The sequence below is a fragment of the Elephas maximus genome, chromosome 27 (assembly GCF_024166365.1).
Source record: "Elephas maximus indicus isolate mEleMax1 chromosome 27, mEleMax1 primary haplotype, whole genome shotgun sequence".
Lineage (NCBI taxonomy): Eukaryota > Metazoa > Chordata > Mammalia > Proboscidea > Elephantidae > Elephas > Elephas maximus.
The window spans coordinates 37,812,242-37,834,269 of NC_064845.1; the positions used below are offsets into that span (position 1 = coordinate 37,812,242).

General features: G+C 40.0%; 1 protein-coding gene and 1 pseudogene across 7 annotated transcripts in view; one reads left to right on the forward strand and one right to left on the reverse strand.

The window, feature by feature from the left end:
• Positions 1-22,028, reverse strand: part of LOC126068459 (ral guanine nucleotide dissociation stimulator-like) — a 490,075-nt gene that overhangs the window by 238,083 nt on the left and 229,964 nt on the right. The gene's annotated exons all lie outside the window — the stretch shown is intronic.
• Positions 4,542-6,196, forward strand: LOC126068453 (lysophosphatidylcholine acyltransferase 1-like; annotated as a pseudogene).

The window sequence follows — 22,028 nt, forward strand, 5'->3', positions numbered from 1 at the left end:
GACTCCCATTACTGCTTTAATCCTTTTATTGTTTCCTTTTTCTATTGCTTGGTAAGAAAATGCTTTTATCAAATTAGTTATTTCAGTAGCCGGTGCTAACAATTTAATTGAGTGCTGGATGCATCACTCTTCCCCTCAGTCTACACAAGATCATACCGATCCTTTTGCTGGGCCAGTATTAGATTATAAATCCACACCTGATTTTACTGTTGATTTTGAGAAACTCTTTAAATGGGCTATTCATGTCACATTATGGCTACTTCCAGAATTACCCACTTATCCATCAACTCCCTGTTTCAATCTTACCAATGCATGGTTAGAATGTTTTATTCTACCCACACCATGCAATCTTTTTCTGGATGGTGTTCAATATTATTCTACAGTAGTAGCAGATAGTCATTTTAAAAATAATAAAAAACTCTCAGTTTGTGCGTGACTCAAGGATCCCTGGAATTTGGAGAATTATCCATTTGTGATGATTCATTAACTGCAAAGTGACTCAGAAGGGCCAATCAGTCCATCCCACTTCCTTATATTCAAACCTGGGCAGGCATGTTGTGTGCCCCATGTAGATGTGTCTTTTTGTGTGGAGGATCAGCTTATTCAAGGAAAAACTCTGGTAAGTCACTCTATATTTGGGCATTGTCATGTTTACATGGTTGGAATATATGCTAGGCCCATGTACCTTAAAGATGCTAGGAGTTACCATGAGTATTCATTCATACAATAACACCTTGCTATGGAACAGTAACTTGAAATTAATATCCATAAAGAAGATAGAACTTGTCCTCTCAGATAATCCCATCATTTATTACCCAGGATGGGGAGATCCTTCTTATGTGCTGTTGTGCCCTGGCTTGGTATTATGCAATAGAACATCCCATTAGCAATTTATCTGCCACTATTTTTTTTATGGCTAAAATTGTTGATGATGTGGCCAATGGAATGGCCGCCCAACGAAAACTTTAGAATCCTTGGCAAAGTAGTATTGGACCATGGAATAGTTCTAGATTTCCTCTTAGCCCAGCAAGGAGAGTTTTGCTCCATTGCTAACGCCTGTTGTTGCTCTTGGATTAACTGGAGATGTTGAACAGGATATTGCTAAGATTCATCCAATGGCTGTTTGGTTACAGTCTATACCCCCTATAACTTTACCATTCTTTTTTATATCTTCAATTGGCTACTTAATAGTGCAGGTTCTTGGTTACGGTCTCTGTTGCAAACTGGGTTAATTATTCTAACAATAATCTTTATTATTGGAATTATAAAATGTGTTATGCGATGTGCATCTACAACAGGAACTGATAACCCTGCTTCATCTCATGCTCAGAGAATTATGTATATTAACACTGCATTCAAGATCATGCTCAAAGAATTATGCATATCAACACTGTATTCAGGAACCCAAAATCAGAGAAGCCTTATGACTTATGTTAGCCATTTGAAAGTAAGTCAGGTTGTTCCTCCAATGTGGCCATACCCTATCCACTCCCTATACCGAAATCACTGAAGACAGCTGCTGAGCCATAGCATGATGGACGTACTGGAGCTGCCCAGCAACCAAGATACCGATGGTCCCTGATTATGGGGGAAAAGGGGCTTAACGTGAAAAACTAGAAAGGCATAAATTATGAAGGTTGAGCCACCACCTGGGAGTAGCATATTGACAAACTCATGCAGAAGACATTATGCCCATAACTGTGAACAAAGGATGTTCTTCAGAACCGTTGATCAAAGGAACAGAATGATGTGGGATATAAAATCAAAAGAGGCATCTGATGTAAAGTAAAATGGGTGAACTAATGCTAAAGCTCAGTATTATCTTTCACACAGATTCAAACCCTGTTGCTTAGGAACCAACCCTGTCATTAAGGAAACTCTATTCTTTGTGGTCAGGCTAAGAATGTGGATATTACATGTCCTGGTGTCTGTAACCAAACCTTATTGAAAGTTTTTGTGTTAAATCAGTCCAGAAAATCTTATGTTCTGAGCAAGGTAATGTTTAGCAATCTGTTCCCGACAGTATCTGTTACGCCATCATCATGTCATCATTTCGTGATGGTCATGAGACCCTCTCCACAAACACATACCTTGCAATTTTGTCCTTTAGCCAATTAATGTATGAATTTTTTTTTTAGCTATATGTAACCACTAATGTTAAAAATCATGTTTTGCTTTCTCCCACCTTTGATTGATTTCAGTCACTGTAAACCAATCAGAATATTGTGTTTTGTAGTTCCTCCCATGGCATATAACTATGTGTAATTTGCACTCTCTCCCTTGGATCCATGAGCTTCGGACTCTGAGGTTCTCATGGTCTCCATTTGAATGACATATGTCTTTGAATTTACTCTAACAGAATTGGAGAATCTCTCTACAACAAGCATAATTTGGTGAAACTACTTGGAGAATCAGCAAATGCACCGTCAAAAACTAATAGACAAAGAGACAAAAGGTTTAAATAAAATCAATAAGCTTAATATCAGCATTTACATAAAATCAGTAATAGACAACTATCCACACCACTCCCTCAAGACAGTAAGTCCAGCCATTTTACAGGTGAATTTTACCAAAAAAGCAAACATCTTTCTTTTATTTAACGAAGTAAATAGGTAGCTAAAAACACAGGACCCAGAGACCAGGTGTGTAGTACAAAGACCTGACGCAGCAGGTGCTGTTCAGACACCTTGCCTTTTAACCCCAAACAGTTGCTGTCAGGCTGATTCTGACTCATGGAGACCCCACATGTGTCAGAGTAGAACTATATACTCCATAGGGTTTTAAATGTTTGATTTTTTTTAGAATTAGACCCCAAAGCCTTTCTTCTGAGGCACCTCTGGGTAGACTTGAATCTCCAGCCTTTCAGTTAGCAGCCAAGCACGTTAGCCGTTTGTATCAACCTTCTGACATATTCAACTTTTTGATAAGTGCAGTCATTTAAGCAACAGGACCATTCAGAGCCACTTCATTTATTCAAAAAGTCTTCCACATGACTGCTTCAAGGGTATCTTGGCTGGTGATGGCTCTTCTGTGGTTCAAATCCATGCAAAATGCATATAATATACTTCTGTAAGAAAATACACAATAATTGTATATGTAATATGATATAAACTCTGGGAGGAAAAAAAGCAAAGATCTATGAAGAATAAGAAAGACTGGAAGAAAATATACCACAATGTTAAGTGAAGTTAAGTTTGAATGACAGAAGTGTGAGTCATTTCTTCTCTTTTGGATTTTTCTTTAGTGAGAAATAATTTAGTAGTTTCCAAATATATTGATGCTTCTTATTAAACTTAAAAACTTTTAATGGTTCTATTACTTCATTGAAACAAACAGAAAACAACTAGCAAAATAGCAAAAGAAAACCTAACTGTATCAATGAGAACATTAAAATTGAATGGACTAAACACGCCAGTCCAAAGGCAGAGATTATGTGACTGGATAAAACAGCAAGATCCAACAATGGGTCTTGCTGCTTACAAGAGGAACACCTTAGATTCAAAGACACAAGTAGGTTGAAAATAAAGAATAGAAAAAGCTATTTATAGTATGTAAACAGTAACCATAAGAGAGCTGGAATGGCTATATTAATATCACATTAAATAGACTTTAAAACAAATATTACTATGGACCTTTTTGATAGTCAATACATCTAGAATATATAACAATTATAAACATCCTTCAACAACAGACCCCCAAAATGCATGAAGCAGATACCAGAAGGATTAAAAGAGGAAATAGACAATTTATCAATAATAGTTAGGACTTTCAATACCCCACTCTCAGTCATTGATGGAATAACTACAGAAGACTTTAACACTACTCATTAACTTGACATAACTGATATTTATAAAATGCCCAAGGACTGCAGAACACATGCTCTTTTCAAGTATACATGGAACATTTTCCAGGGTAGGCCTTATACAGGAGCCAAAAACAAGTCTCAATAAAATTAAAAAGACTGAAATTATGCAAAGTGTGTTCTCTGATTCTCTGACCACAATGGAATTAAATTAGAAATCCACAACAGAAAGAAATATGAGAAAACACCAAATACTTGAAAATTAACACACTTCAAAATAATCCATGCATCAAAGAAGAAAACAGACGAGACATTAAAAATAATTTGGACTTAATGAAAACAAAAACACAACATATCAAAACATATGGGATGTATCTCAAGCATTGCTTGTAAAGAAATGTATAACTTTAAATGCCTGTGATAGAAAGAAGAGAAGTCTCAAATAAAAAACCTAAGCTTTCACCTTAGGAAACTACAAAACAGTGAGCAAGCTAAACACAAAGCAAGCAAGAGGGATGAAATAATACTGCAGCTGAAAGAAAAACCCGGAGAAAATCAAATAAACCAAGAGTTGGCTTTTTGAAAAGATCAACAAAATTGACAAACCTTTAACCTTTGGCTAGACTGACCAAGAAAACGAAAGAGAAGACACCGATTACCAAAATCAGGAACGAAAGAGGGGGCACCACTACCAACCCTACAGAAATGAGAAGCATTATAAGGGGTCTGCCCGCCCTCTGCCTCGGTCCGCTCGGGCTCTTCTCACGGTGGTGGCTCTGCGGCTGGGGAGACCTGCCAGAGGCCGCTCTGTCTCAGCCGCCAACTCCCCCAGCGCAGGTGCAGGTGAAGCGGTGGCTGTCACCCCCAGGGTAGAACCCCTTCATGCACGAGCTGCGCTTCAGCACTCTGCAGAAGGCCCAGATCGCCATCATGACGCTGACCCTCTTCCTCATCCGACTCCTGTTTGCCGCCTTCATGATGCTGTTCGCCTGGTCCTTCGCTTTTGTACCTTCACTGGGATTTGCTGAGAGAGAACCAGAAGAGCCGCTGGCTTGTGGCAGAAGGTCGTGGACTTCCCGCTCAAGGCAGTCATGCAGACCACGTGATTTGCCGGCGGCTTCCACCCGGTGGCCCAGAAGGAGTGACAGGCCCTACCGACTGAGGCGGCCATCCTGACCCTTGGCACCACACCCCTCTTACTTCCACGCCGTTCCCGTGACCATGACCATGTCGTCCATCGTGATGAAGGCAGAGAGCAGGGGTATCCCCATATGGGGAACTCTGATCAAGTACCTCCGGCCAGTGTGTTCGGATCAGACCAGGACTTGTGCAGGAAAACAGTGGAAGAGATAAAGAGAGGGGCTTAGTCCAATGGGAAGTTATGACAATGATTTTTCCAGAAGGTACTTGTACCAATGGGACCTGTTAAACTACCTTCAAGACTGGTGTGTTTATCCTTGGTGTTTCTGTCCAGCCTGTGGTTTTAGGATACACAAATAAGCTGGACACGATCATGTGGACATGGCAAGGACCTGGAGTGTTGGAAATGCTGTGGCTCGCCCTGTGTCAGTTTCACAGTTAGGTGGAAATTGAGTTTCTCCCAGTTTACCACCCTTCCAAGGCGAAGAGGAGCCCGGTGCTATACGCCAGCAGCATGAGGCGCGTCATGGCAGAGACCCTGGGCGTCTCCATCATGGATTTCACGTTTGAGGATCGTTAGCTGGCCCCAGCGGAAGGACAGTCCGTCTCCCCTCCGACACTTGCCTTCTAGAATTCGCCAGGCTTGTGAGAGGCCTGGGGCTAAAGCTAGAAAAACTTGAAAAAGATCAGAAAGCGCAAAGGTGAAGAAGGGCGAGAAGACTGACTTGTGAAGTTCACGGAGTATGTGGAGGTACCCCTTTCCGACACGCTGGACTGCATGTTCTCACTGTTTGACGAGAGCGGAGGTGGCAAGATGGACCTGCGGGAATATGTGATCGCCTTGTCTGTTGTCTGCAGAGCGTCTGAGACTCTGGACACCATCCAGCTGCCATTCAAGATGTATGCATGGCAGGAGGACGGCTGCATAAATGAGGAAGACCTGTCCTGCATTCTGAAGACGGCCTTGGGCTTGGCAAGCTGCTTCTGAGAGACCTCTTCAGCGGTGTGGATGAAGATGAGAAGAATCTCTTTTGCTGACAGGTTTGCACACATGTACCCAGACTTTGCAGAAGAATATCTGTATCCTGACCAGGCACGGTTTGAAACCTGCGCTTAGACTCTTGTCAGCGCCAACCCCGAACAGCCTCTGTACTGACTTCAGCCCGGAAAGCACTGACCCCGGGAGGAAGCCTGTCCATAGGAAACTGGACTAGGACAGAAGGTTCTGGAGTGAGGAACCTCCCCGGCTCTGTCACCATGCCCTATCAGGGGCTGTGGCTCCCCATTTGCTCATGAGGATATCTGGTGTTCTCTCTCCCCACAGGGCCTACACATATTGTCTCCAGACTCAGGTTTTAGAAGAGGTAGGGTGTGTAAGGGGCGGTGGTGACAGGATGGTTAAGCACTGGGCTTCTAGCCAAAAGGTCAGTCCTTGGAACCCACTAGCAACTCTGTGGGAGAAAGATGTGAGTCTGCTTGGAAATCCTATGGGGCAGTTCTACCATGTCCTGCTCTTTTTTGATTGTTGTTTGCTTGATATAATTTTTTCCATCCTTTGAGTTTTAGTTTGTTTGTGTCTCTAAGTCTAAGGTGTGTCTCTTGTAGGTAGCATATAGACAGATCTTGTTTTTTAATCCATTCTGCCACTCTCTGTCTCTTCATTGGTGCATTTAGTCCATTTATATTCAGAGTTATTGTGGATAGGTATGGATTTAGTGCTATCATTTTGATGTCTTTTTTGGTGTGTTGTTGACAGTTTCTTTTTCCCACTTAATTTTATGTGCTGAGTAGATTATCTTTATATATTGTCCTTTCCTCATATTTGTTGTTGTCAATTTTGTTTCTGCTGAGTCTCTATTTTTCCCTTGTATTTTATTTTGATGTGTAGGATAGTTTGTCTCCTTTGTGGTTACCTTGTTTACCCCTATTTTTCTAAATTTAAACCGAACTTTTACTCTTTGTATCACCATATCTTCCTCTCCATATGTAAGGTATATGATTATATTTCTTAGTCCCTCTTTAGTATTTTAATGTTGTCTTCTTTTACATAATAATATTGCTATTACCCTGTTTTGAGCTTTTTTTTTTTTTTTTTGAATAATCTGGCTTTGTTTTCTTGGATTACCCTGTCTGGGTTGACTTCTGATTGCTCTGCCCAGTGTTCTAGTCTTGAGTTGATACCTGATATTACTGATTTTCTAACCAAAGAACTCCCTTCAGTATTTCTTGTAGTTTTGGTTTGGTTTTCTAAAAATCCCTAAACTTGTGTTTATCCGGAAATGTCACAATTTCACCTTCATATTAAAGAGACAGTTTTGCTGGGTATATGATTCTTGGGTGGGAATTCTTTTCCTTCAATTTTTTAAATATGTCATCCCATTGTCTTCTTGCCTGCATGGTTTTTGCCGAGTAGTCCAAGCTTATTCTTATTGGCTTTCCTTTGTAGGTGGCTTTTTGTTTATCCATCGCTGCTCTTATAATTCTTTATCTTTGGTTTTGGCAACTTTGATTGTAATATGTCTTGGTGACTTTCTTTTAAGATCTACCTTATGTGGACTTCGATGAGCATCTTGGATAGATATCTTCTCATCTTTCACGATATCAGGGAAGTTTTCTGCCAACAAATCTTCAACAATTCTCTCTGTATTTTCTGTTATTCCTCCCTGTTCTGGTACTCCAATCGCTCCTGGGTTATTTCTCTTGATAGAGTCCCACATGATTCTCAAGGTTTCTTCATTTTTTAAAATTCTTTTATCTGATTTGTCTTCAAATATATTAGGGCCAAGTGATTTATCTTCAAGTTCAAAAATTCTAGCTTCTACTTGCTCAATTCTGCTCCTCTGACTTTCTATTGAGTTGTCTACTTATGTAATTTTATTGTTAATCTTCTGAATTTCTGATTGCTATCTGCCTATGGATTTTTCCAGCTTATTAAACTTTTCGTTATGGTCCTGAATAATCTTTCTAGTTTCTTAAGCTGCTTTATCTGTGTGTTGCCTGGCTTGTTCTGGGGGTTGCCTCATTTCCTTCTTGATGTCTTCAAGGGTTCTGTATATTAAACTTTTGTATTCTGGCTCTGGTAATTCCAGGAATGCACTTTCATCTAGAAGATCCCTGGATCTTTGTTTTGAGAGCTTTATGAGGTGATCATGGTCTGTTTCTTTATGTGACTTGATATTGACTGTTTTCTCCGAGCCATCTATAAGTTATCATATTAATTAATGCTTGCTTACTGTGTCATAGCTTCTTGCTTTGTTTTGTTTTGGTATACCCCTATGAGTTGCTTGAGTGAGCTAGCTTGATTATTTTCACCTTTGGAGCTCTGACGACCTGTCCCCAGATGGCTAGAGCTGTTATCTGGTATATCAGTCTAGGAGTCCATTCAGTTTTCTTGTATGAATTCAGCTCAGGTGTCGAGGTAGCTGATCATCAAGTGTGTGGTACAGGCTCTGTCCTACAGTCTTAGAGGGGCAGGGGATATTGGCGTATATACTGGTATCTGATTGCAGCAGGGGGTCACACTCTGAACAAAGCAGAGGACTGAGAACCAACCCCCAAGTGTCTCTGAGGAAAGTGCGTCCCTGGTCCCTAGAGCGTGCAGGTGGGTGGGTTCTGCAGATGGACTATGGGCATCCAATGTTTTTGTTTGTAAGGACTGGGAGGTACCAGTAATCTTTAGACCCCTGTCGTGGGTGGCTTTGTGACCTGAGTGGAGCTACCAGTCCTTAGGTCCCTGATGTGGGTAGGTGAGGACCTTGTTTAATAGGCAAAGCAATGTCGAACATCAAACACTCACCTCTCCACCACACAGCTGAAATGGTTGGATTCTTCCAACAACGGCCTATTCCCCCAAAATAGGCCCACACAGGTCCATGCAGAAGGGAAGGGTGCTGAAAGCCCATGGATGGTTTATGCCTGGACAGGAGCCGCTTCTGTCCTGAGCTCCCCCGGTTAGTGGAGCTAGCAAATTATCTTTTCCCCCCGTTGCAAATTTTTTCCTTCCCCAAGGCCAGGAGGATGGCTCTAGGTGCTCAACAGGGCCTATCTCAGGCCCAGGGAATTCAGCAGCTGAAGCCAGCTTGGGGCTAGGGGGCGCACGGTAAAATATACACAGGTACTTAGCTTCTGCCGAGAGCGCTGTTCTTTTCAGGTTCTGGAGGTGTGAGTAGGCTGTGTGGCTGGCTGTTTCTCCCTGAGGAAACTGCGGCTGAATGTTAGTACCAGTCCACTGCCACCACCGCTCCGGGAATGGTGCCTGAGTGCTCCCCACGATTCAGGTCTGGTAACTCCTCTCTGCTTCTGAACGGTCTCTTCCTCCCCCTGCCCCTCAGATCATTGTCTAAGCTTGCCTTTGAAGCTCAGGGCTCCCAGCTTTTCACAAATATACTCATTTCACTTATTTTCAGGGGTCTTTGTTGTAAAGAGGGCTCAATGGAAGTGTTTGTCTATTCCACCATCTTGGCTCTGCCTCCCATTTTTACCGTTTTGAGTATTTTTTTATCTTGATTTCCCTGTCTGGGGTGACTTCTTATTGCTCTGCCCAGTGTTCTAGTTTTGGGTCAATACCTGATATTATTGATTTTCTAACTAAAGAACTCCCTTTAGTATTTCTTTTAGTGTTGGTTTGGTTTTTGCGAATTCCCTAAACTTCTGTTTATCTGGAAATGTCCTAATTTCACCTTCATATTTGAGATATGGTGTTGCTGGATATATAATTTTTGGCTGGCAATTTTTTTCCTTCAATTTTTTATATAAGTGATCCCATTGCCTTCTTCCCTCCATGGTTTCTGCCGAGTAGTCTGAGCTCATTGTTACTGACTCTCCTTTGTAGGTGACTTTTTGTTCATCCCTAACTGCTCTTAAAATTCTCTCTTTATCTTTGGTTTTGGTTTTGGCTGTTAAAATTATGTCTTTATCTTTCTTTTGAGATCTACATTATGTGGAGTTCGATGAGCATCTTGGATAGATATCGTCTCATCTTTCACGATATCAGGGAAGTTTTCTGCCAACAAATCTTCAACAATTCTCTCTGTATTTTCTGTTATCCCTCCCTGTTCTGGTACTCCAATCACTCGTGGGTTATTTCTCTTGATAGAGTCCCACATGATTCATAGGATTTCTTCATTTTTTTAATTCTTTTATCTGATTTGTCTTCAAATATATTGATGCCAAGTGTTTTATCTTCTGTCTCACCAGTTCTGCCTGCCATTTGCTCAATTCTGCTCCTCTGACTTTCTATCGAGTTGTCTACTTCTGTAATTTTGTTGTTAATCTTTTGAATTTTGGACTGAAGTCTCTCTATGGATCCTTGCAGCTTATTAAATTTTTTGTTATGTTCTTGAATAACTTTTTTAATTTCTTCAACTGCTTTATCTGTGTGTTCCTTGGCTTTTCTGCATATTGCCTGATCTCCTTCCTGATCCCGTTCCTGTGGTCTTGAAGCATTCTGTCTATTAATCTTTTGTATTCTGCATCCGGTAATTCCAGGAAGGCACGTTCATCCAGAATATCAGTTGATTCTTTGTTTTTAGAGCTTGTTAAATCGCTCATCATCTGCTTCTTTATGTGATTTGATATTGACTGTTGTCTCTGTGCCCTCTGTAAGTATTGTATTAGTTCATTTTATGTTTGCTGACTATATCCTAGCTTCTCACTTTGTTTTGTTTTGATATATCCATATAGGTTGTGTGAGTGAGCTAGCTTGATTATTTCCACCTTTGAAGCTCTAACGTCATGTCACCAGATGGCTAGTGCTGGTATCAGGTATATAAGCCTAGGAGCCCATTCACTTTTCCTGTATGAATTCAGCTCAGGTGTCCAGGTAGTTGGTCATCAAGTGTGTAGTACAGGCTCTGTCCTACAGTCTTAGAGGGGCAGGGGCGATTAGTGTAGGTACCAGTATCTTGTTGCAGCAGGGGGTCATGTTCTGAACAATGCAGGGGGCTGACATCCATCCCCTGAGTGTCTATGAGGAAAGAGCATCCCTGTTCCCTTGAGCGCATAGTGGGATGGGTCCTGCAGATGGACCTTGGGCACCCAATCCTTTTGGTTTTAAGGACTGGGAGGTACCAGTTATCCTTCGACCTCTGTTGTGGTTGGCTGGGTGACCTGAGTGGAGCCACCAGTCCTTAGGTCCCTGATGTGGGTAGGTGAGGACCCTGCTTAATAGAGAAAGCAATGTCAACCTCAAACGCCCACTTCTCCACCGCACAGCTGAAACAGTTGCAGTTTGCCAACAAGGTCCTATTCTCCTGAAATAGGCCACACATGTCCATGGAGGGGGAAAGGTATTCAAAATCCACGGATCATTTATGTCTGGACAGGAGCTGCTTCTGTCCTGAGCTCCACAGGTTGGTGGAGCTGGCAGATTATCTTTTCCTTAGCTGTGAATTTATTCCTTCTCCAAGGCCAGGAGAATGGGTCAGGACATACAACAGGACCTATCTCAGGCCCAGGGAAATCGGCAGCCACTGAAGCTGGCTTGCAGGCTGAGGGTGCAGTAAAATATATGCAAGCACTTAGCTTTTGCAAGAGCGCTGCTCTTCTCTGGTTCTGGAGGTGTCAGTAGGCTGTGCGGCTGGCTGTTTCTCCCTGAGGATACTGCGGCCAAACACTACGATCAGCCCACTGCAGCTTGAGGGTTCCTAGCGATTCAGGTCCAGCAACCCCTGTCCACTTCTGGACCATCTCTCCCTCCCCCTGCCACTCAGTCCATTTTCTAACTTTGCCTTTGATGGTCAGGGCTTTTAGCTTGTCATAAATGCAATCGTTTCACTTGATTTTTGGGGGGGTCTTTGTTGTAAGAGGGTTCGCTGGAAGCGCCTGACTACTCTGACATCTTGGGCCCCCCTCCAAAAATATCTTTGTCAAATGGCTGATCATCATCATACCTTCACCAAGGTTGAAGCCTTATCTAGTAAAACCAGGAAGGCCAGTAACACAATTATTATTTAATACTGTTCAAAATTTTGGCCAATTCAATTGAAAAGGAGAAGAAATCAATAATCTTAGTTAGAAACAGAGAAAAAGTATGTCAATATTGTCAAGAAATAATATAAAATTATTACTATTGACAGGTGCGATAAACTACATGACAAACCACAAGGCTATATTATAAAAAAAAAATCTCAAATATGCCATGTACTTCCTTCTTGCCAAGCCATCTTCTCAGTGCTTCACACGTTATTATCTCATTTAATCCTCACAAGAACCCTGTCATTGTTAGGTGCCATTGAGGCAGTTCTAATTCATAGCGACCCTGTGCACAACAGAACAAAAGACTGCCAGGTCCTGCACCATCCTCACAATCGTTGCTATGCTTGGGTCCATTGTTTCAGGCATTGTGTCAATCCATCTCTTTGAGGGTCTTCCTCTTTTTTGCTGATCCTCTACTTTACCAAGCATGATGTCCTTCTCCAGGGACTGATTCCTCCTGATAACATGTCCAAGGTATATGAGACCCAGTCTCACCATCCTTGCTTCCAAGGATCATTCTGGTTGTACTTCATCCAAGACAGATTTGTTCATTCTTTTGGCAGTTCATGGTATATTCAGTATTCTTCACCAACACCACAATTCAAAGGCATCAATTCTTCTTCAGGCTTCATTATTCATTGTCCAAATTTTGTGTGCATATGAGGCAATTGAACACACCATGGCTTGGGTCAGGTGCACCTTAGTCCTCAAAGTGACGTCTTGCCTTTTTGACACTTTAAAGAGATCTTTTGCAGCAGTTTTACCCAATGCAATGCATCTTTTGATTTTTTGACTGTTGCTTCCATGGATGTTGATTGTGGATGCAAATAAAATGAAATCCTTGACAACCTCAATCTTTTCCCCATTTACAGTGATGTTCCTTGTTGGTCAAGTTGTGAGGATTTTTGTTTCCTTTATGTTGAGGTGTAATCCATACTGAGGCTAGTGGTCTTTGATCTTCATCAATAAGTGCTTCAAGTCATCTTCACTTTCAAAAAGCAAGGTTGTGTCATCTGCATAATGCAGGTTGTTAATGAGTCTTCCTCCGATCATGATGCCCTGTCCTTCTTCATATAGTCCATCTTCTCGGGTTATTTGCTTAGCATACAGATTGAATAGGTATGGTGAAAGGATACAACCCTGATGCACAGCTTTCCTAACTTTAAACCATGCAATATCCCCTTGTTCTGTTTGAATGACTGCCTCCTGATCCATGTACAGATTCCTCATGAGCACAATTAAGTGTTCTAGAATACTTATTCTCTGCAATGTTATCCATAATTTGTTTTGTTCCACACAGTTGAATGCCTTAGCACAATCAATAAAACACATGTAAACATCCTTCTGGTGTTCTCTGCTTTCAGCCAGGATCCATCTGACATCAGCAATGATATCCCTGGTTCCATGTCCTCTTCTAAATCCGTCTTGAGTTTCTGGTGGTTCCCTATTGATATAATGCTGCAGCTGCTTTAGCATTCAAAATGATCTTCAACAAAATTTTTCTTGCATGTGATATTAATGATATTGTTTGACAATTTGTGCATTTGGTTGGATCACCTTTCTTGGGAATAGGCATAAATATGGATCTCTTCTAGTCGGCTGCCAGGTAGCTGTCTTCCAAATTTCTTGGCGTAGACAAGCGAGCACTTACAGCGTTGCATCTGTTTGTTGAAACATCTCAGTTGGTACTCCGTCAATTCCTGGGGCCTTGTTTTTTGCCAGTGTCTTCAGTGAGCTTGGACTTCTTCCTTCAGTACCGTTGGTTCCTGATCATAGGTTACCTCCTGAAATGGTTGGACATCGACCAGTTCTTTTTGGTATAGTGACTCTGTGTATTCCTTTCATCATCTTTTGGTGCATCCTGTGACGTTTAATATTTTCCCCATAGAATCCTTCAGTATTACAACTTGAGGCTTGAATTTTTTTGTCAGTTCTTTCAGCTTGAGAAATGCTGAGCATGTTCTTCCCTTTTGGTTTTCTATCTCCATGTCTTTGCACATATTGTCATAATACTTTTCTTTGTCCTTGCAAGCCGCCCTTTGAAATCTTCTGTTCAGCTCTTTTACTTCATCATTTTTTATCCTTTTGCTGTAGCTACTCGATGTTCAAGAGCAAGTTCAGAGTCTCTTCCGACATCCATTTAGGTCTTTTCTTTCTCTCCTGCCTTGTCAATGACCTCTTGCTTTCTTAATGTATGATGTCCTTGATGTCATTCTACATCTTGTCTGGTCTCTGGTTATTAGTGTTCATTGAACCAAATCTATTCTCGAGATGGTCTCTAAATTCAGATGGAATATACCAAAGGTTGTACTTTGGCTCTTGTGGACTTGTTCTAATTTTCCTCAATTTCAACTTGAACTTCCATGTGAATAATTGATGGTCTGATCTGCAGTCAGCCCTGGCCTTGTTCTGACTGATGATATTGAGCTTTTCCATCATCTCTTTGCACAGACATAGTCAGTTTATTCCTGTGTATTCCATCTGGCAAGGTCCATGTGTATAGTCAACATTTATGTTGGTGAAAAAAAGGCATTTGCAATGAAGAAGTCATTGGTCTTGCAATATTCAATCATGGGACCTCTGGCATGATTTTATTACCAAGGCCATATTTTCCAACTACTGATCCTTCTTCTGTTTCCAGCTTTCACATTCCAACCACCAGTAGTTATCAGTGCATCCTGTTTGCATGTTCGATCAATTTCAGACTGAAGAAGTTGGTGAAAAATCTTAAATTTCTTCATCTTTGGCCTTAGTGGTTGGTTCGGATTTTAATAATAGTCGTATTATCTGGTCTCCCTTTTAGGCCTGTGGATATTATCCTATCACTGACAGTGTTGTACTTCAGGATAGATCTTGAAATGTTCTTTTTGACATCGAATGCAATGTCATCCCTCTTCAAGTTGTCTTTCCCAGGGTAGTAGACCATATGAATGTCCAATTCAAAATGACCAATACCAGTCCATTTCACCTCACTAATACCTAGGATACTGATCTTTATGCGTTCCATTTCATTTTTGACTGTTTCAAATTTTCCTAGATTCATGCTTTGTACATTCCACGTTCTGATTATTAATGGATGTTTGCAGCTGTTTCCTCTCATTTTGAGGTGTGCCACATCAGCATACGAAGGTCCCAAAAGCTTGACTCCATCTATGTCAACTTTACTTTGAGGAGGCAGTTCTTCCCCAGTCGTATTTTGAGTGTCTTCCAACGTGAAGGGCTCATCTTCCGGCACTGTAGCAGATAATGTTCTGCTGCTATTCATAAGGTTTTCACTGGCTAATTCTTTTCAGAAGTAGACTGCCAGGCCCTTCTTCCTAGTCTGTCTTAGTCTGGAAAGTCAGTTGAAACCTGTCCCCCGTGCGCGACCCTGCTGGTATTTGAATACCAGTGGCATATTTCCAGCATCCCAGGAACACACAAGCCCACACAGTATGACAAAGTGACAGACACGTGAGGGCACAGGAACCCCAGGAGGTACATTTATCATTGCTTCTATTTTGCAGATGTGGAAACTAAGTTCCAGAAGTGTTGAGTAGGAGGTGAGTGGTAGAGCCAGGATTCCAATCTGAGTGACCTGATTCTGGAGCCTGCACACGTAACTTCCCTGATACCCACTGTTTAAAAACCAAAGGATATCTTTCAATAAGAAGTCCCCTTACGTAATACATGAGAAGCAACAGCTTTTTGTATATCGTATCATAGCCACTTTGAAAATATAATGGGAAAACACAAAAAACAAAAAACATTCTACTTACCATTAAAAAAAAAAAAAACCCCACTGCTGTCGAGTTGATTCCGACTCATAGCGACTCTATAGGACAAAGAAAAACTGCCCCATAGAGTTTCAATGGAGCACCTGGTGGATTTGAATAGCCAACCCTTTGGTTAGCAGCCATAGCACTTAGCCACTTCACCTCCAGGGTTTCCCTACTTACGATGGCAACTAGAATTATGTATTACCAAGTAGCCAATTTAAAAAGACCAGCATAAGGAAAATTTCAAACTTTACTGAGAGACAGAGAAGACTTAAATAAATGGAGAGACATTCCGTATTTGTAGTTTAGAAATCAATATTGAAAAGATGTCAATTATTCTCAAACCAGTCTAGAAATATAGTGTAAGTTCCAAATTATTAACATTTTTGTCAGAATTTGCCAAATCGTTCTTTTAAGAAAAACATTTAATTTCAAAAGCTCATTATATTAAAAAAATCAGAAATGTGTCATAAAATATTTCCTTCAGAAGTAATCACTCTTTATAGTTTGGATTATACTCTCACACACCTGCACAGAGACACACACAAACTTTTTTTTTTTTTTTTTTTACATAAGTGGATCATTTTTCTATTCTGTGCTTCAATTTTTTCTCACTTATCAACATGTTTTGGATATCTTTCCAAGCTATTAATACACAACTTTCCTCTTAACCAGGGTAAATATTTGAAGGAGGGTTGCACCATCATCCATTTATCCATCTGCCTATTAAAGAATATTTGGGCTGTTTCCAGTGCCTTAGCTAAAATAAACATTGTTATACATATATTTTTACACACTTAAGCTTTTTTTTTTTTTTTTTTTTTTTAAGCTAGCATTTCTGTAGGATCGGTTCCAAAGAGTGTTCTTGCTGGTCATAGGGTATGTACAGTTAACATCTGGATAGATGCCATCAGGTTAGTCTCCAAAAACCTTGCTCCTATTTACAATTCCTCAAGAAAGGCTATTTTTTCATACTGTCTTCAACATTGGGTGCTATCAATCTTTTTAAAATTTTGCCCATCTCGTAAGCAAATATTGTTTCCCGTTGGTGTTTAGTTGTACAATTTCTTGATCACTAGCAAAATGGAGCTTCTTTTCACAGTTTTCATGGCCATTTGTGTTTCTTCTTTCATGATTCGACTATTTATATCCTTTGATCATTTTAAAATTGTGTTTCTTTTTTTTTACTATTAATTTATAGGAACTCCATAATATATCTTACCCTTTGTCTGTTAACCATATTACAGCTATTTTCCCCTCATCTATTTTTCTTTCTCTCTTTTTTTGGTTGTTGTGGTTATGACAAAGCTTTTAACTTTATGAAACAGAATCTGTCAAATTTTCCTCTTATGGCCTCTGATTTGTATCACACTGAGAAATTCCTCCTCAACCCACAATCTTAAATGCATCATCCTATATTTTCTTCTCGTGCATTTAATTCACCTGTGTGAGGTTATTATGGTGTGAGATTGAGAGCTAACTTACATTTTCTTCCAAATCTATAAGTGATTGTTTTAAGATTGCTTATTGAATAATCCATCCTTTTCCTACTGATTTGAAATGTTCTCCTCCCCACAAACCAAGTTCCCATGTATAACTTGGGTCTAGTTCTAGACTTCCTATTCTATTCAATTAGTGTGTATATTCCTATACCAGTCCCATATTGCAATGTCTGAATATCTTTACATATTTTCAAAGGCAGTTGACTAAGTGATTCCAAAGCTATTTGGGTGAGTAAACAAATGAGAATAGTAAAAAGACATAAGACAAACAAAGGTAGTGGGTGATGAATTGTGCAATAAAATGTCCCTAATGAGGAGGCTGTGATACTAGCGAAGGGATAAAAAGACAGATCGATAGAACAGAATAACAAGTCTGTATCTTCACCTACTTATATAAACATAGCATATTATAGGAAACCCTGGTGGCATGATGGTTAGAAGCTATAGCTGCTAACCAAAAGGTCGGCAGTTTGAATCCACTAAGCACTCCTTGGAAACTCTGTAACTCTGTGGTGCAATTCTACCCCGTCCTATGGGGTCGCTTTGAGTCAGAATCGACTCGACCGCAGCGTGCTTGTTTTTTTTTTTGTTTGTTTGCTTTAGGGTATTATAAAAGTAAGTCTTAAATAGGGAAAGTGTGAATTATTAAAATAAAAGGATAGTCTTAGGATAATTAATTGATATTTTAGGAAAAAATAAATCTCTACTTCACGTATTGTTAATAATGAATTGTGGATTAAAGACAAATTAAAAAATTAAACACTAAGAATAATAGAAGAAAACATAGATGAATATTTTTATAATTTGAGAGAAAGCAGAAAAACCATAACAGAAAATATTCATATATTTAACTCCATAAATGGAAATTTCTTTATGGGAAATGATGACAACAACAACAAGACAAAATAAAAATGCAAATGCCAAACTGGAGGGAGAGGGGTTGCTGTATATAATAGACAAAACCGTAATAGTCTAGAAGTGTAAAGAGCTCTTTCAAGTCAGTAAAGAGATAAACAAGCCAATATAAAAGAGCATGAACAAGCACTTTTCAAAAAAAGAAATACAAATCACCAACAAAGATATGAAATGACCTTCAACCTCCCTCATAATTAAAGAATGCATATCTAACAATATTTTTCACTTGCTAAGTTTGGCAAAGGTTTTAAAAACAATGATAAGAATAATATTACGGTGTATTGCTGTAGATGTGAAAAAGAGGGACTTTTATATATTGTTGATGAGAAGGTAAACAGTGAACCATTTTTGGTGCGCAAGTTGCCAACTAACTGACTAAATAAATGAATAAACCTAAAGTCGGATCCAGTAATTCTGCATGCAGAAACTTAAACTCTACTGTAATGCTAGCACAGCACAAAAGGATGTAAGTCCCAGCTCTTTAATTGCAGTCTCACCTGTTATCTATAGAGATAATCACACAATAGGCTGACTCCAGGGCATTTATATCATCCAGCCCTAAAAACCACAAAGTGTGCAACACCAATACAGTCCATTTAGATTAGCTTGGTCCAAGCTCAGTCGGGTCCTTTCCCTATATCTTCAATTGTTCAAAAATCTTTAATGTCTCATATCATTTATTATACAGTCATACATATATGTACCCTTAGACACATATGGAAACCCTGGTGGCCTAGGGGTTAAGAGCTACGGCTGCTAACCAAAAGTTTGGCATTTCGAATTCACCAGGTGCTCTTTGGAAACTGTATGGGGCAGTTCTATTCTGTACTATAGAGTCGCTATGAGTCAGAATCGACTTGACAGCAACGCATTTGGTTTGGTTTTTCTTTAGACACATACACACACTCATGCCTACGAATACATGAAAAAAATCCAAAAGGATATATATCAAAAAATTTTGTGACAAGATTACTTTCTTCTATCATTACTGCTCTGGCTCAGCCAGGTAATAGAAAAAAACAAGAATCAGGAAGAAGCTATTGTGTATGGTGCCCGTCAGCGTTAAGTGAATGGAAAAGAGCTTTAACTCAAGGTCCTCCCCAAGGCCTTGTTCCTTTAACATGGTAAGATCAAAGTGCTGCTGGAGTTGGCTTGTACTGGCTCTCAAGTGTATATTATTAACTTTCCAGGAATTTCGTGAGTCTGTTGATAAACACCAGTTGCCAGTTGCCAGCCGGGTTGACTCCAACTCATGGTGACCCCACGTGTGTCAGAGTAGAACTGTGCTCCACAGGGTTTTCAGTCGCTGACCTTTTGGAAGTAGATTGCCAGGCCTTTCTTGAGAGGCACCTCTGGGTAGACTGGTACTTCTAGCCTTTTGGTTAGGAGTTGAGTTTGTTAACAGTTTGCACTACCCAGGGACTCCTTGGTAAACAAACATTATTGAAAAATCACATATGTAAACTTATAATTTAATGAATTGTATTAAAAGCAAAGGTTAATCAGCCCTCAAAATGCATCACTTCCAGTTATGATTTACTGCATTTTACTATTATGTCTGCTCTTGAGATTACTTCCATCTATTGCATCTTGGTGATGGATATGGGCTGTATTGCTGTGCTGCTGTGCGTCTCTCCCCAACTCTGTGATCATGACATCACGTTGGTAGCTTGAAATTCACCGTGGTGGGAGTATTTACACCATGAGAATTAGCAGGCACCGCAAATCAATACCTTTTTTTCTTTACACAGAGCTGGTTGTTAAACATTTAACAGCACACCACTGGGTCAGTCACTCTAATAGGAACAATATGTACATTTTCTGTATTCTCTGTGGTGAACTGTGTATTATCAACGGGGGCTTTTTGTTTTACATGTATTTTAACAAAAGGGGAGAAATGCCAATTAGACCTCCCTACCTAGAAGTAGAATAAATGGGTGAGAAAGAAAACGTGTTCCACAATCACAGTACATGAGGTTCAAAGGGTTTCTCTGGGGCCAAGGGTGGCTGCATATGTTGAAGGACACAGGATGCGGAATTCGTGGGTTTGACAAGTTTGAAAATCGTGGAGGCTCCAGAAACTGATGCGCAATTGCATTTCACTGGCTATATGCTAGGCATTGCTTTGCTTGTCCTGTACTTCAACTTAAGGTCTGAAAAATCTCCAACTGTGAAAGGAACATATTCTAAACTGTCTGACACTCAACTAGTACGTTCTCATGCCTGGAGAAGCTCATGTCAACTCATCATGTGGTTCTCCATCTGTACAATAAATGACCAACCTGGGGGCAAAAGGAGCTTCCCTGTGGCAATGTACTTAAAAGAGTTACCAAGTTTAATGTGTCATTTTTCTTTTATAAATAAATAATGTTCCAAACTTGCTAACCTTTTCCATGATGAAAACAATGTCAGTAATGCACCTAAAGGATATTTGAAAAAATATATTTGTCTTTTCAGGGCAAAGGTTATGTTCTAACAAAATGAAAGAGAGCGAGAGAGTGTAACAGCTTTTCAGAATAAACTCATGCAGTCCCGAGGCAAGATGAGAAGGCAGAAAGGGAGAGGAGCTGGTTGATGGGTGAGGGAAATCTGGGATGGAAACGGTGAGTGTGCTGTCATTATAGAGAGAGCAACTAGGGCCACATAACAACGTGTTTGTAAATTTTCGTATGAGCAACTAGAGCTGTAAACTTTCACTTACAACACAATAAAAAAATTAAACTCGTACTTGGGTAGTGTAAGTGTCTCTAGTGTTAGGTGATTTTGAGGCAGAATATTATGCAAGTGGGCCACCTATTGACATCATTTCTATGCTTTAAACGCTTGGAAACAGGGTGTTCGGTCCTCCTAAAAAACTAAAATAAGCTAATTTGTTAACAATATGAAAATGTAGAACCTTCCAATTATTTTGCAACAATAACTGATTGACATTAGGAAAAATGGAAATTGTTAGCTGAATTTCTACAAGGAGCTTTGCATACCTGGTGGATAAGGCTGAAAAATGACTATCACAACTTGTTAGGCAAAGTCCATAAAGCGCTTTTTCCATTTGGTATCTGTGGATGTTGCTCAAGTTCTTTTTCAAGTACTGGAATAATCTGAATTTAGAACTAAACCAATATTGTCAAAAAATTGAGCATATTTACCTTTTCTAAAACACACACACAGATATACATATAAAATGAAAACAAAACCAAACCGTTGCCGACAAGTCAATTCTGACTCACAGCAACCTTGTAGGACAGAGTAGAACTGCCCCATAGGGTTTCCCAGGAGGGCCTAGTGGATTCAGACTTACGACCCTGAACTTTGGGTTAGCAAATGAACTCTTAACTGCTACGCCACCAGGGTTTATATACATATACATATATATATATATTATATATATACACACACATATATTTTTTAGTGAGAACAAAAGTGTGCTGTGTCCTGATAAGTAAAAATATTTTTTTTATTTATTTGTTTTTACTGTGCTTTAGATGAAGGTTACAGAACAAATTAGTTTCTCATTAAACAATTAATACACATATTATTTTGTGACATTGGTTGCCAGCCCGGCGACATGTCGGCACTCTCCCCTTTTTGACCTTGGGTTCCCCATTTCCATGTGTCCAGCTTTCCTGTGCCCTCTTGCCTTCTCCATCTTGCCCCTGGGCTGGTGGGCCTGTTTAGTCTGGTATACACGGTTGAGCTACCTGCATTATTGTTTGTTTTATGGGCCTGTCTAATCTTTGGCTGAAGGGGGAACCTCAGGAGTGACTTCAGTATTGAATTAGAAGAGTGTCCGGGGTCCATACTCTTTTTTTTTTTTTTTTTAAATAATTTTTATTGAGCTTTAAGTGAACATTTACAAATCAAGTCAGTCTGTCACGTATAAGCTTATATACACCTTACTCCATACTCCCACTTACTCTCCCCGTAATGAGTCAGCCC